Consider the following 14,296-nt stretch of genomic DNA (forward strand, 5'->3'; position numbering starts at 1 on the left):
TCTGTATGTGTAGAGGCTTGGAGGGGCTTTGTGCTGGGAAAGAAGCTGAGCCCTGATTAGTGGGCGGGGCTTCCCTGACTAGCGGTCCTATAAGGTTGCAGCCAGTCAGGCAGCGGCACAGGAGCTATCAAACAGAGCTGTAAACAGGGGAGTTTGAGTGGGATTCTGTTGGAGTAGAAGGTATTTGTGTGTGTTTGGTTTTGTATTGGTAGTATCTGTGTGTGTAGGGGCTTTGTGCTGGGACAGAAGCTGAGCCCTGATTAGGGGGCGGGGCTTGACTGACTAGGGGTCCTATAAAGGTTGCAGCCAGTCAGGCAGCGGCACAGGAGCTACAAACAGAGCTGTAAACAGGGGAGTTCTAGTGGGAGTTCTGTTGGAGGAGAAGGTATTCGTGTGTGTTTGGTTTTGTATTGGTAGTATATGTATGTGAAGGGGCTTTGTGCTGGGAGAGAAGCTGAGCCGTGATTAGGGGGCGGGGCTTCACTTACTAGGGGTCCTAGAAAGGTATCAGCCAGTCAGGCAGCGGCACAGACAGCTGCAGCGGCGCAGGAGCTAGAAACAGAGCTGTAAACAGGGGAGTTTGAGTGGGAGTTCTGTTTTAGGAGAAGGTATTTGTGTGTGTTTGGTTTTGTATTGGTGGTATCTCTATGTGTAGGGGCTTTGTCCTGGGAGAGAAGCTGAGCCCTGATTAGGGGGCGGGGCTTCCCTGACTAGGGATCCTATAAAGGTAGCAGCCAGTCAGGCAGCGGCACAGGAGCTAGCACACAGAGATGTAAACAGGGGAGTTTGAGTGGGAGTTCTGTTGGAGGAGAAGGTATTTGTGTGTGTTTGGTTTTGTATTGGTAGTATCTGCATGTGTAGAGGCTTGGAGGGGCTTTGTGCTGGGAGAGAAGCTGAGCCCTGATTAGTGGGCGGGGCTTCCCTGACTAGGGATCCTATAAAGGTAGCAGCCAGTCAGGCAGCCGCACAGACAGCTGCAGCGGCACAGGAGCTAGCAAACAGAGCTGTAAACAGTGGAGTTTGAGTGGGAGTTCTGTTGGAGGAGAAGGTATTTGTGTGTGTTTGGTTTTGTATTGTTAGTATCTGTATGTGTAGGGGCTTTGTGCTGGGAGAGAAGCTGAGCCCTGATTAGTGGGCGGGGCTTCCCTGACTAGGGATCCTATAAAGGTAGCAGCCAGTCAGGCAGCCGCACAGACAGCTGCAGCGGCACAGGAGCTATCAAACAGAGCTGTAAACAGGGGAGTTTGAGTGGGAGTTCTGTTGGAGTAGAAGGTATTTGTGTGTGTTTGGTTTTGTATTGGTAGTATCTGTGTGTGTAGGGGCTTTGTGCTGGGACAGAAGCTGAGCCCTGATTAGGGGGCGGGGCTTGACTGACTAGGGGTCCTATAAAGGTCGCAGCCAGTCAGGCAGCGGCACAGACAGCTGCAGCGGCACAGGAGCTAGCAAACAGAGCTGTAAACAGGGGAGTTTGAGTGGGAGTTCTTTTGGAGGAGAAGGTATTTGTGTGTGTTTGGTTTTGTATTGTTAGTATCTGTATGTGTAGGGGCTTTGTGCTGGGAGAGAAGCTGAGCCCTGATTAGGGGGCGGGGCTTCCCTGACTAGGGGTCCTATAAAGGTAGCAGCCAGTCAGGCAGCGGCACAGGAGCTAGCAAACAGAGCTGTAAACAGGGGAGTTTGAGTGGGAGTTCTGTTGGAGGAGAAGGTATTTGTGTGTGTTTTTGTATTGGTAGTATCTGTATGTGTAGGGGCTTTGTGCTGGGAGAGAAGCTGAGCCGAGATTAGGGGGCGGGGCTTCACTGACTAGGGGTCCTATAAAGGTCGCAGCCAGTCAGGCAGCGGCAAAGACAGCTGCAGCGGCACAGGAGCTAGCAAACAGAGCTGTAAACAGGCGGGTTTGAGTGGGAGTTCTGTTTGAGGAGAAGGTATTTGTGTGTGTGTTTGGTTTTGTATTGGTAGTATCTGTATGTGTAGAGGCTTGGAGGGGCTTTGTGCTGGGAAAGAAGCTGAGCCCTGATTAGGGGGCGGGGCTTCCCTGACGAGGGGTCCTATAAAGGTAGCAGCCAGTCAGGCAGCGGCACAGGAGCTACAAACAGAGCTGTAAACAGGGGAGTTCGAGTGGGAGTTCTGTTGGAGGAGAAGGTATTTGTGTGTGTTTGGTTTTGTATTGTTAGTATCTGTATGTGTAGGGGCTTCGTGCTGGGAGAGAAGCTGAGCCCTGATTAGGGGGCGGGGCTTCCCTGACTAGGGGTCCGATAAAGGTAGCAGCCAGTCAGGCAGCGGCACAGGAGCTAGCAAACAGAGCTGTAAACAGGGGAGTTTGAGTGGGAGTTCTGTTGGAGTAGAAGGTATTTGTGTGTGTTTGGTTTTGTATTGGTAGTATCTGCATGTGTAGAGGCTTGGAGGGGCTTTGTGCTGGGAGAGAAGCTGAGCCCTGATTAGTGGGCGGGGCTTCCCTGACCAGGGATCCTATAAAGGTAGCAGCCAGTCAGGCAGCCGCACAGACAGCTGCAGCGGCACAGGAGCTAGCAAACAGCTGTAAACAGGGGAGTTTGAGTGGGAGTTCTGTTGGAGGAGAAGGTATTTGTGTGTGTTTGGTTTTGTATTGTTAGTATCTGTATGTGTAGGGGCTTTGTGCTGGGAGAGAAGCTGAGCCCTGATTAGGGGGCGGGGCTTGACTGACTAGGGGTCCTATAAAGGTCGCAGCCAGTCAGGCAGCGGCACAGACAGCTGCCGCGGCACAGGAGCTAGCAAACAGAGCTGTAAACAGGCGGGTTTGAGTGGGAGTTCTGTTGGAGGAGAAGGTATTTGTGTGTTTGGTTTTGTATTGGTGGTATCTGTATGTGTAGGGGCTTTGTCCTGAGAGAGAAGCTGAGCCCTGATTAGGGGGCGGGGCTTCCCTCGCTAGGGGTCCTATAAAGGTAGCAGCCAGTCAGGCAGCGGCACAGGAGCTATCAAAGAGAGCTGTAAACAGGGGAGTTTGAGTGGGAGTTCTGTTGGAGGAGAAGGTATTTGTGTGTGTTTGGTTTTCTATTGTTAGTATCTGTATGTGTAGGGGCTTTGTGCTGGGAGAGAAGCTGAGCCCTGATTAGGGGGCGGGGCTTCCCTGACTAGGGGTCCTATAAAGGTAGCAGCCAGTCAGGCAGCGGCACAGACAGCTGCAGCGGCACAGGAGCTAGCAAACAGAGCTGTAAACAGGGGATTTTGAGTGGGAGTTCTGTTGGAGGAGAAGGTATTTGTGTGTGTTTGGTTTTGTATTGGTGGTATCTGTATGTGTAGGGGCTTTGTGCTGGGAGAGAAGCTGAGCCCTGATTAGGGGGCGGGGCTTCCCTGACTAGGGGTCCTATAAAGGTTGCAGCCAGTCAGGCAGCGGCACAGGAGCTATCAAACAGAGCTGTAAACAGGGGAGTTTGAGTGGGAGTACTGTCGGAGTAGAAGGTATTTGTGTGTGTTTGGTTTTGTATTGGTAGTATCTGTGTGTGTAGGGGCTTTGTGCTGAGACAGAAGCTGAGCCCTGATTGGGGGGCGGGGTTTCACTGACTAGGGGTCCTATGAAGGTAGCAGCCAGTCAGGTAGCGGCACAGACAGCTGCAGCAGCACAGGAGCTAGCAAACAGAGCTGTAAACAGGGGAGTTTGAGTGGGAGTTCTTTTGGAGGAGAAGGTATTTGTGTGTGTTTGGTTTTGTATTGTTAGTATCTGTATGTGTAGGGGCTTTGTGCTGGGAGAGAAGCTGAGCCCTGATTAGGGGGCGGGGCTTCCCTGACTAGGGGTCCTATAAAGGTAGCAGCCAGTCAGGCAGCGGCACAGGAGCTAGCAAACAGAGCTGTAAACAGGGGAGTTTGAGTGGGAGTTCTGTTGGAGGAGAAGGTATTTGTGTGTGTTTTTGTATTGGTAGTATCTGTATGTGTAGGGGCTTTGTGCTGGGAGAGAAGCTGAGCCGAGATTAGGGGGCGGGGCTTCACTGACTAGGGGTCCTATAAAGGTCGCAGCCAGTCCGGCAGCGGCAAAGACAGCTGCAGCGGCACAGGAGCTAGCAAACAGAGCTGTAAACAGGCGGGTTTGAGTGGGAGTTCTGTTTGAGGAGAAGGTATTTGTGTGTGTGTTTGGTTTTGTATTGGTAGTATCTGTATGTGTAGAGGCTTGGAGGGGCTTTGTGCTGGGAAAGAAGCTGAGCCCTGATTAGGGGGCGGGGCTTCCCTGACAAGGGGTCCTATAAAGGTAGCAGCCAGTCAGGCAGCGGCACAGGAGCGACAAACAGAGCTGTAAACAGGGGAGTTCGAGTGGGAGTTCTGTTGGAGGAGAAGGTATTTGTGTGTGTTTGGTTTTGTATTGTTAGTATCTGTATGTGTAGGGGCTTCGTGCTGGGAGAGAAGCTGAGCCCTGATTAGGGGGCGGGGCTTCCCTGACTAGGGGTCCGATAAAGGTAGCAGCCAGTCAGGCAGCGGCACAGGAGCTAGCAAACAGAGCTGTAAACAGGGGAGTTTGAGTGGGAGTTCTGTTGGAGTAGAAGGTATTTGTGTGTGTTTGGTTTTGTATTGGTAGTATCTGCATGTGTAGAGGCTTGGAGGGGCTTTGTGCTGGGAGAGAAGCTGAGCCCTGATTAGTGGGCGGGGCTTCCCTGACCAGGGATCCTATAAAGGTAGCAGCCAGTCAGGCAGCCGCACAGACAGCTGCAGCGGCACAGGAGCTAGCAAACAGAGCTGTAAACAGGGGAGTTTGAGTGGGAGTTCTGTTGGAGGAGAAGGTATTTGTGTGTGTTTGGTTTTGTATTGTTAGTATCTGTATGTGTAGGGGCTTTGTGCTGGGAGAGAAGCTGAGCCCTGATTAGGGGGCGGGGCTTGACTGACTAGGGGTCCTATAAAGGTCGCAGCCAGTCAGGCAGCGGCACAGACAGCTGCAGTGGCACAGGAGCTAGCAAACAGAGCTGTAAACAGGCGGGTTTGAGTGGGAGTTCTGTTGGAGGAGAAGGTATTTGTGTGTGTGTTTGGTTTTGTATTGGTAGTATCTGTACATGTAGAGGCTTGGAGGGGCTTTGTGCTGGGAAAGAAGCTGAGCCCTGATTAGGGGGCGGGGCTTCCCTGACTAGGGGTCCTATAAAGATAGCAGCCAGGCAGGCAGCGGCACAGGAGCTACAAACAGAGCTGTAAACAGGGGAGTTCGAGTGGGAGTTCTGTTGGAGGAGAAGGTATTCGTGTGTGTTTGGTTTTGTATTGGTAGTATCTGTATGTGAAGGGGCTTTGTGCTGGGAGAGAAGCTGAGCCGTGATTAGGGGGCGGGGCTTCACTTACTAGGGGTCCTAGAAAGGTATCAGCCAGTCAGGCAGCGGCACAGACAGCTGCAGCGGCACAGGAGCTAGCAAACAGAGCTGTAAACAGGGGAGTTGGACTGGGAGTTCTGTTGGAGGAGAAGGTATTTGTGTGTGTTTGGTTTTGTATTGGTGGTATCTGTATGTGTAGGGGCTTTGTCCTGGGAGAGAAGCTGAGCCCTGATTAGGGGGCGGGGCTTCCCTCGCTAGGGGTCCTATAAAGGTAGCAGCCAGTCAGGCAGCGGCACAGACAGCTGCAGCGGCACAGGAGCTAGCAAACAGAGCTGTAAACGGGGAGTTTGAGTGGGAGGAGAAGGTATTTGTGTGTGTTTGGTTTTGTATTGTTAGTATCTGTATGTGAAGGGGCTTTGTGCTGGGAGAGAAGCTGAGCCCTGATTAGGGGGCGGGGCTTCCCTGACTCTGGGCCCTATAAAGGTAGCAGCCAGTCAGGCAGCGGCACAGACAGCTGCAGCGTCACAGGAGCTAGCAAACAGAGCTGTAAACGGGGAGTTTGAGTGGGAGGAGAAGGTATTTGTGTGTGTTTGGTTTTGTATTGTTAGTATCTGTATGTGAAGGGGCTTTGTGCTGGGAGAGAAGCTGAGCCCTGATTAGGGGGCGGGGCTTCACTGACTAGGGGTCCTAAAAAGGTATCAGCCAGTCAGGCAGCGGCACAGACAGCTGCATCGGCACAGGAGCTAGCAAACAGAGCTGTAAACAGGGGATTTTGAGTGGGAGTTCTGTTGGAGGAGAAGGTATTTGTGTGTGTTTGGTTTTGTATTGGTGGTATCTGTATGTGTAGGGGCTTTGTGCTGGGAGAGAAGCTGAGCCCTGATTAGGGGGCGGGGCTTCACTGACTAGGGGTCCTATAAAGGTTGCAGCCAGTCAGGCAGCGGCACAGGAGCTATCAAACAGAGCTGTAAACAGGGGAGTTTGAGTGGGAGTACTTTCGGAGTAGAAGGTATTTGTGTGTGTTTGGTTTTGTATTGGTAGTATCTGTGTGTGTAGGGGCTTTGTGCTGAGACAGAAGCTGAGCCCTGATTGGGGGGCGGGGCTTCACTGACTAGGGGTCCTATAAAGGTAGCAGCCAGTCAGGTAGCGGCACAGACAGCTGCAGCAGCACAGGAGCTAGCAAACAGAGCTGTAAACAGGGGAGTTTGAGTGGGAGTTCTTTTGGAGGAGAAGGTATTTGTTTGTGTTTGGTTTTGTATTGTTAGTATCTGTATGTGTAGGGGCTTTGTGCTGGGAGAGAAGCTGAGCCCTGATTAGGGGGCGGGGCTTCCCTGACTAGGGGTCCTATAAAGCTAGCAGCCAGTCAGGCAGCGGCACAGGAGCTAGCAAACAGAGCTGTAAACAGGGGAGTTTGAGTGGGAGTTCTGTTGGAGGAGAAGGTATTTGTGTGTGTTTTTGTATTGGTAGTATCTGTGTGTGTAGGGGCTTTGTGCTGGGACAGAAGCTGAGCCCTGATTAGGGGGCGGGGCTTCACTGACTAGGAGTCCTATAAAGGTAGCAGCCAGTCAGGCAGTGGCACAGACAGCTGCAGCGGCACAGGAGCTAGCAAACAGAGCTGTAAACAGGGGAGTTTGAGTGGGAGTTCTGTTGGAGGAGAAGGTATTTGTGTGTGTTTGGTTTTGTATTGGTAGTATCTGTGTGTGTAGGGGCTTTGTGCTGGGAGAGAAGCTGAGCCCTGATTAGGGGGCGGGACTTCCCTGACTAGGGGTCCTATAAAGGTAGCAGCCAGTCAGGCAGCGGCACAGGAGCTAGCAAACAGAGCTGTAAACAGGGGCGTTTGAGTGGGAGTTCTGTTGGAGGAAAAGGTATATGTGTGTGTGTTTGGTTTTGTATTGGTGGTATCTGTATGTGTAGAGGCTTGGAGGGGCTTTGTGCTGGGAAAGAAGCTGAGCCCTGATTAGTGGGCGGGGCTTCCCTGACTAGCGGTCCTATAAGGTTGCAGCCAGTCAGGCAGCGGCACAGGAGCTATCAAACAGAGCTGTAAACAGGGGAGTTTGAGTGGGATTCTGTTGGAGTAGAAGGTATTTGTGTGTGTTTGGTTTTGTATTGGTAGTATCTGTGTGTGTAGGGGCTTTGTGCTGGGACAGAAGCTGAGCCCTGATTAGGGGGCGGGGCTTGACTGACTAGGGGTCCTATAAAGGTTGCAGCCAGTCAGGCAGCGGCACAGGAGCTACAAACAGAGCTGTAAACAGGGGAGTTCTAGTGGGAGTTCTGTTGGAGGAGAAGGTATTCGTGTGTGTTTGGTTTTGTATTGGTAGTATCTGTATGTGAAGGGGCTTTGTGCTGGGAGAGAAGCTGAGCCGTGATTAGGGGGCGGGGCTTCACTTACTAGGGGTCCTAGAAAGGTATCAGCCAGTCAGGCAGCGGCACAGACAGCTGCAGCGGCACAGGAGCTAGAAACAGAGCTGTAAACAGGGGAGTTTGAGTGGGAGTTCTGTTTTAGGAGAAGGTATTTGTGTGTGTTTGGTTTTGTATTGGTGGTATCTCTATGTGTAGGGGCTTTGTCCTGGGAGAGAAGCTGAGCCCTGATTAGGGGGCGGGGCTTCCCTGGCTAGGGGTCCTATAAAGGTAGCAGCCAGTCAGGCAGCGGCACAGGAGCTAGCAAACAGAGCTGTAAACAGGGGAGTTTGAGTGGGAGTTCTGTTGGAGGAGAAGGTACTTGTGTGTGTGTTTGGTTTTGTATTGGTAGTATCTGCATGTGTAGAGGCTTGGAGGGGCTTTGTGCTGGGAGAGAAGCTGAGCCCTGATTAGTGGGCGGGGCTTCCCTGACTAGGGATCCTATAAACGTAGCAGCCAGTCAGGCAGCCGCACAGACAGCTGCAGCGGCACAGGAGCTAGCAAACAGAGCTGTAAACAGGGGAGTTTGAGTGGGAGTTCTGTTGGAGGAGAAGGTATTTGTGTGTGTTTGGTTTTGTATTGGTAGTATCTGTATGTGTAGGGGCTTTGTGCTGGGAGAGAAGCTGAGCCCTGATTAGGGGGCGGGGCTTGACTGACTAGGGATCCTATAAAGGTAGCAGCCAGTCAGGCAGCGGCACAGACAGCTGCAGCGGCACAGGAGCTAGCAAACAGAGATGTAAACAGGCGGGTTTGAGTGGGAGTTCTGTTGGAGGAGAAGGTATTTGTGTGTGTGTTTGGTTTTGTATTGGTAGTATCTGTATGTGTAGAGGCTTGGAGGGGCTTTGTGCTGGGAAAGAAGCTGAGCCCTGATTAGGGGGCGGGGCTTCCCTGACTAGGGGTCCTATAAAGGTTGCAGCCAGTCAGGCAGCGGCACAGGAGCTATCAAACAGAGCTGTAAACAGGGGAGTTTGAGTGGGAGTACTGTCGGAGTAGAAGGTATTTGTGTGTGTTTGGTTTTGTATTGGTAGTATCTGTGTGTGTAGGGGCTTTGTGCTGAGACAGAAGCTGAGCCCTGATTGGGGGGCGGGGTTTCACTGACTAGGGGTCCTATGAAGGTAGCAGCCAGTCAGGTAGCGGCACAGACAGCTGCAGCAGCACAGGAGCTAGCAAACAGAGCTGTAAACAGGGGAGTTTGAGTGGGAGTTCTTTTGGAGGAGAAGGTATTTGTGTGTGTTTGGTTTTGTATTGTTAGTATCTGTATGTGTAGGGGCTTTGTGCTGGGAGAGAAGCTGAGCCCTGATTAGGGGGCGGGGCTTCCCTGACTAGGGGTCCTATAAAGGTAGCAGCCAGTCAGGCAGCGGCACAGGAGCTAGCAAACAGAGCTGTAAACAGGGGAGTTTGAGTGGGAGTTCTGTTGGAGGAGAAGGTATTTGTGTGTGTTTTTGTATTGGTAGTATCTGTATGTGTAGGGGCTTTGTGCTGGGAGAGAAGCTGAGCCGAGATTAGGGGGCGGGGCTTCACTGACTAGGGGTCCTATAAAGGTCGCAGCCAGTCCGGCAGCGGCAAAGACAGCTGCAGCGGCACAGGAGCTAGCAAACAGAGCTGTAAACAGGCGGGTTTGAGTGGGAGTTCTGTTTGAGGAGAAGGTATTTGTGTGTGTGTTTGGTTTTGTATTGGTAGTATCTGTATGTGTAGAGGCTTGGAGGGGCTTTGTGCTGGGAAAGAAGCTGAGCCCTGATTAGGGGGCGGGGCTTCCCTGACAAGGGGTCCTATAAAGGTAGCAGCCAGTCAGGCAGCGGCACAGGAGCGACAAACAGAGCTGTAAACAGGGGAGTTCGAGTGGGAGTTCTGTTGGAGGAGAAGGTATTTGTGTGTGTTTGGTTTTGTATTGTTAGTATCTGTATGTGTAGGGGCTTCGTGCTGGGAGAGAAGCTGAGCCCTGATTAGGGGGCGGGGCTTCCCTGACTAGGGGTCCGATAAAGGTAGCAGCCAGTCAGGCAGCGGCACAGGAGCTAGCAAACAGAGCTGTAAACAGGGGAGTTTGAGTGGGAGTTCTGTTGGAGTAGAAGGTATTTGTGTGTGTTTGGTTTTGTATTGGTAGTATCTGCATGTGTAGAGGCTTGGAGGGGCTTTGTGCTGGGAGAGAAGCTGAGCCCTGATTAGTGGGCGGGGCTTCCCTGACCAGGGATCCTATAAAGGTAGCAGCCAGTCAGGCAGCCGCACAGACAGCTGCAGCGGCACAGGAGCTAGCAAACAGAGCTGTAAACAGGGGAGTTTGAGTGGGAGTTCTGTTGGAGGAGAAGGTATTTGTGTGTGTTTGGTTTTGTATTGTTAGTATCTGTATGTGTAGGGGCTTTGTGCTGGGAGAGAAGCTGAGCCCTGATTAGGGGGCGGGGCTTGACTGACTAGGGGTCCTATAAAGGTCGCAGCCAGTCAGGCAGCGGCACAGACAGCTGCAGTGGCACAGGAGCTAGCAAACAGAGCTGTAAACAGGCGGGTTTGAGTGGGAGTTCTGTTGGAGGAGAAGGTATTTGTGTGTGTGTTTGGTTTTGTATTGGTAGTATCTGTACATGTAGAGGCTTGGAGGGGCTTTGTGCTGGGAAAGAAGCTGAGCCCTGATTAGGGGGCGGGGCTTCCCTGACTAGGGGTCCTATAAAGATAGCAGCCAGGCAGGCAGCGGCACAGGAGCTACAAACAGAGCTGTAAACAGGGGAGTTCGAGTGGGAGTTCTGTTGGAGGAGAAGGTATTCGTGTGTGTTTGGTTTTGTATTGGTAGTATCTGTATGTGAAGGGGCTTTGTGCTGGGAGAGAAGCTGAGCCGTGATTAGGGGGCGGGGCTTCACTTACTAGGGGTCCTAGAAAGGTATCAGCCAGTCAGGCAGCGGCACAGACAGCTGCAGCGGCACAGGAGCTAGCAAACAGAGCTGTAAACAGGGGAGTTGGACTGGGAGTTCTGTTGGAGGAGAAGGTATTTGTGTGTGTTTGGTTTTGTATTGGTGGTATCTGTATGTGTAGGGGCTTTGTCCTGGGAGAGAAGCTGAGCCCTGATTAGGGGGCGGGGCTTCCCTCGCTAGGGGTCCTATAAAGGTAGCAGCCAGTCAGGCAGCGGCACAGACAGCTGCAGCGGCACAGGAGCTAGCAAACAGAGCTGTAAACGGGGAGTTTGAGTGGGAGGAGAAGGTATTTGTGTGTGTTTGGTTTTGTATTGTTAGTATCTGTATGTGAAGGGGCTTTGTGCTGGGAGAGAAGCTGAGCCCTGATTAGGGGGCGGGGCTTCCCTGACTCTGGGCCCTATAAAGGTAGCAGCCAGTCAGGCAGCGGCACAGACAGCTGCAGCGTCACAGGAGCTAGCAAACAGAGCTGTAAACGGGGAGTTTGAGTGGGAGGAGAAGGTATTTGTGTGTGTTTGGTTTTGTATTGTTAGTATCTGTATGTGAAGGGGCTTTGTGCTGGGAGAGAAGCTGAGCCCTGATTAGGGGGCGGGGCTTCACTGACTAGGGGTCCTAAAAAGGTATCAGCCAGTCAGGCAGCGGCACAGACAGCTGCATCGGCACAGGAGCTAGCAAACAGAGCTGTAAACAGGGGATTTTGAGTGGGAGTTCTGTTGGAGGAGAAGGTATTTGTGTGTGTTTGGTTTTGTATTGGTGGTATCTGTATGTGTAGGGGCTTTGTGCTGGGAGAGAAGCTGAGCCCTGATTAGGGGGCGGGGCTTCACTGACTAGGGGTCCTATAAAGGTTGCAGCCAGTCAGGCAGCGGCACAGGAGCTATCAAACAGAGCTGTAAACAGGGGAGTTTGAGTGGGAGTACTTTCGGAGTAGAAGGTATTTGTGTGTGTTTGGTTTTGTATTGGTAGTATCTGTGTGTGTAGGGGCTTTGTGCTGAGACAGAAGCTGAGCCCTGATTGGGGGGCGGGGCTTCACTGACTAGGGGTCCTATAAAGGTAGCAGCCAGTCAGGTAGCGGCACAGACAGCTGCAGCAGCACAGGAGCTAGCAAACAGAGCTGTAAACAGGGGAGTTTGAGTGGGAGTTCTTTTGGAGGAGAAGGTATTTGTTTGTGTTTGGTTTTGTATTGTTAGTATCTGTATGTGTAGGGGCTTTGTGCTGGGAGAGAAGCTGAGCCCTGATTAGGGGGCGGGGCTTCCCTGACTAGGGGTCCTATAAAGCTAGCAGCCAGTCAGGCAGCGGCACAGGAGCTAGCAAACAGAGCTGTAAACAGGGGAGTTTGAGTGGGAGTTCTGTTGGAGGAGAAGGTATTTGTGTGTGTTTTTGTATTGGTAGTATCTGTGTGTGTAGGGGCTTTGTGCTGGGACAGAAGCTGAGCCCTGATTAGGGGGCGGGGCTTCACTGACTAGGAGTCCTATAAAGGTAGCAGCCAGTCAGGCAGTGGCACAGACAGCTGCAGCGGCACAGGAGCTAGCAAACAGAGCTGTAAACAGGGGAGTTTGAGTGGGAGTTCTGTTGGAGGAGAAGGTATTTGTGTGTGTTTGGTTTTGTATTGGTAGTATCTGTGTGTGTAGGGGCTTTGTGCTGGGAGAGAAGCTGAGCCCTGATTAGGGGGCGGGACTTCCCTGACTAGGGGTCCTATAAAGGTAGCAGCCAGTCAGGCAGCGGCACAGGAGCTAGCAAACAGAGCTGTAAACAGGGGCGTTTGAGTGGGAGTTCTGTTGGAGGAAAAGGTATATGTGTGTGTGTTTGGTTTTGTATTGGTGGTATCTGTATGTGTAGAGGCTTGGAGGGGCTTTGTGCTGGGAAAGAAGCTGAGCCCTGATTAGTGGGCGGGGCTTCCCTGACTAGCGGTCCTATAAGGTTGCAGCCAGTCAGGCAGCGGCACAGGAGCTATCAAACAGAGCTGTAAACAGGGGAGTTTGAGTGGGATTCTGTTGGAGTAGAAGGTATTTGTGTGTGTTTGGTTTTGTATTGGTAGTATCTGTGTGTGTAGGGGCTTTGTGCTGGGACAGAAGCTGAGCCCTGATTAGGGGGCGGGGCTTGACTGACTAGGGGTCCTATAAAGGTTGCAGCCAGTCAGGCAGCGGCACAGGAGCTACAAACAGAGCTGTAAACAGGGGAGTTCTAGTGGGAGTTCTGTTGGAGGAGAAGGTATTCGTGTGTGTTTGGTTTTGTATTGGTAGTATCTGTATGTGAAGGGGCTTTGTGCTGGGAGAGAAGCTGAGCCGTGATTAGGGGGCGGGGCTTCACTTACTAGGGGTCCTAGAAAGGTATCAGCCAGTCAGGCAGCGGCACAGACAGCTGCAGCGGCACAGGAGCTAGAAACAGAGCTGTAAACAGGGGAGTTTGAGTGGGAGTTCTGTTTTAGGAGAAGGTATTTGTGTGTGTTTGGTTTTGTATTGGTGGTATCTCTATGTGTAGGGGCTTTGTCCTGGGAGAGAAGCTGAGCCCTGATTAGGGGGCGGGGCTTCCCTGGCTAGGGGTCCTATAAAGGTAGCAGCCAGTCAGGCAGCGGCACAGGAGCTAGCAAACAGAGCTGTAAACAGGGGAGTTTGAGTGGGAGTTCTGTTGGAGGAGAAGGTACTTGTGTGTGTGTTTGGTTTTGTATTGGTAGTATCTGCATGTGTAGAGGCTTGGAGGGGCTTTGTGCTGGGAGAGAAGCTGAGCCCTGATTAGTGGGCGGGGCTTCCCTGACTAGGGATCCTATAAACGTAGCAGCCAGTCAGGCAGCCGCACAGACAGCTGCAGCGGCACAGGAGCTAGCAAACAGAGCTGTAAACAGGGGAGTTTGAGTGGGAGTTCTGTTGGAGGAGAAGGTATTTGTGTGTGTTTGGTTTTGTATTGGTAGTATCTGTATGTGTAGGGGCTTTGTGCTGGGAGAGAAGCTGAGCCCTGATTAGGGGGCGGGGCTTGACTGACTAGGGATCCTATAAAGGTAGCAGCCAGTCAGGCAGCGGCACAGACAGCTGCAGCGGCACAGGAGCTAGCAAACAGAGATGTAAACAGGCGGGTTTGAGTGGGAGTTCTGTTGGAGGAGAAGGTATTTGTGTGTGTGTTTGGTTTTGTATTGGTAGTATCTGTATGTGTAGAGGCTTGGAGGGGCTTTGTGCTGGGAAAGAAGCTGAGCCCTGATTAGGGGGCGGGGCTTCCCTGACTAGGGGTCCTATAAAGGTTGCAGCCCGTCAGGCAGCGGCACAGGAGCTACAAACAGAGCTGTAAACAGGGGAGTTCGAGTGGGAGTTCTGTTGGAGGAGAAGGTATTTGTGTGTGTTTGGTTTTGTATTGTTAGTATCTGTATGTGTAGGGGCTTCGTGCTGGGAGAGAAGCTGAGCCCTGATTAGGGGGCGGGGCTTCCCTGACTAGGGGTCCGATAAAGGTAGCAGCCAGTCAGGCAGCGGCACAGGAGCTAGCAAACAGAGCTGTAAACAGGGGAGTTTGAGTGGGAGTTCTGTTGGAGTAGAAGGTATTTGTGTGTGTTTGGTTTTGTATTGGTAGTATTTGCATGTGTAGAGGCTTGGAGGGGCTTTGTGCTGGGAGAGAAGCTGAGCCCTGATTAGTGGGCGGGGCTTCCCTGACCAGGGATCCTATAAAGGTAGCAGCCAGTCAGGCAGCCGCACAGACAGCTGCAGCGGCACAGGAGCTAGCAAACAGAGCTGTAAACAGGGGAGTTTGAGTGGGAGTTCTGTTGGAGGAGAAGGT

The sequence above is a fragment of the Lepidochelys olivacea genome (genome assembly GCF_965140295.1).
Source record: "Lepidochelys olivacea isolate rLepOli2 genome assembly, chromosome: 26".
In the NCBI taxonomy this organism is placed as follows: Eukaryota; Metazoa; Chordata; order Testudines; family Cheloniidae; genus Lepidochelys; species Lepidochelys olivacea.